Here is a 1,858-nt window from a genome sequence, read left to right as displayed (position 1 = left end):
GTTTTGGGTTGGAGAAAGCATGCTCTGGTCTTTCTCAGGACCGTCCGTACAATCTTGAATCCCTATCACCTTTTACACACACACACACACACACACACACACACACACACACACACACACACACACACACACTACATCCTCACTTATCATGTTCAATCCTAGAGCTTGGAAATACATGAATATGAATTTCATCACTTTTTAAAAAATCAAACAGGGCAAGATATCACACAATCCAGCCAATATTTTCAAACTAACTTCTAGAAAGTAATATTAATAATGTTTTCAGTTGTTAAATATAATTTGTCAATGTTGCATCTTCTTCAGAAGTTACATGTAACCACACACATCCCCCGGGAAATCAACCATACACAATACAATAAAATACAAGACTACCAGTAAGTATTAGACTACTTCATTAACAAGAATTATCCATAAAAGTATGTCCTCAAATCCCACAGCCCTCCAGCTTTACTCTCTCCTGTCACAACAATCAATTTCTAACCACACCCGTTACCTTCCCAGGGCATTCAAAATACTGTACTTGTTTCCCATTGATGGTTTTGTCTGAGAGAGACGTGGAGAAGTTTGCATATATATATATACATATATATACATATATATATATATATATATATATATATATATATATATATATATATATATGTATGTATGTATGTGTGTATATATGTATATATGTGTGTATATATGTATATATGTGTGTTTGTGTGTATATATATATATATATATATAAAATCAATTTTCAAACCTAGTATTCCATGTCTACTGCCAGTTCCTCTTGCTTACTATGGAATGTAGCATAATGACTATGCTATGTAATCACCAACCTTCTCTTTAGGCCCTTCTCATTTTGAGCTTAACATTTGAGTTTACCTCTTCTGTTAGGATTCTTTTCTGTATTTTTTAAAAGTACCTGGAAACGTGAGGTTCCTCTTAATGCTATTGATACCTTTCTCTTGTTCACAACTGATCTTGTTTTCATGACATAAGCATAAGTATTCCAATAACCCTCTCACTACGGCTGTATGGGTGAACTGGGGAGCTTGTACCTGAAATACTGGTAAATTACTGTTCCCATTGTCCTTGATCATTGGCCAGGTGGGCTGGGGCCGATGGTGACAGGAGCCTAACAACATATGAGAGTCCATGGGCTCCCCAAGCCTGAATCACTACCAGGCAGTGGCAGCTCATATCCTAAGCAGAGGAGCCTAGTCCCAACATTTCAAGATAGGGGGTCCCCTACGGTGGTTATGAGCTGCCAGTGTTGCTGCCTCTGGCTGGAATATTTTTATTATCTGGCCAATGTGCATTCAGCTAGGCCTTTCTTGAGCTTGTTTATGGAGGCACCTGGTAACATTTCATTCACTTGCACGTATTTATACCAGAGTGTTTCACTTTGCTATGTGGTGAGAAATGTTGGGATAAAAAAGGCTCCCTTTCTCACTTTGCAGCACAGAGACACTGGGAACTGCGCATGGAAAATAAAAAACGTATTATTCCTCAAGGGCAGATCACCTAGCTTCTGTGCCATGTGAGAAGGAGGGGAGATCTCTTTCCATTAGTCCCGCAGAGGAACACAGCATATCTCCTCCTCATCTCCATTGCCTAGGACTGGATGCTGACTGAGCCTCAGCAGGATGTCTGTGGAGAACTGCTAAACAGCATACAGCCTACATGGTACAAGTCCCTCCTTTCTGCTTTGTTTCCTATAAATATACACAAGTTGCTCTTCTCCTAAGATTTAAACATTGACAATAAACAAGACAATGACTCACAGAATGAAAACATTCAATATACGTTCCATTCCCCAAGAAAGGAGATGCCAAGGAGTGCAGGAATT

The sequence above is a fragment of the Pogona vitticeps genome, chromosome 4 (assembly GCF_051106095.1).
Source record: "Pogona vitticeps strain Pit_001003342236 chromosome 4, PviZW2.1, whole genome shotgun sequence".
NCBI classification, from domain to species: Eukaryota; Metazoa; Chordata; class Lepidosauria; order Squamata; family Agamidae; genus Pogona; species Pogona vitticeps.
This window is presented reverse-complemented; position numbering follows the sequence as displayed.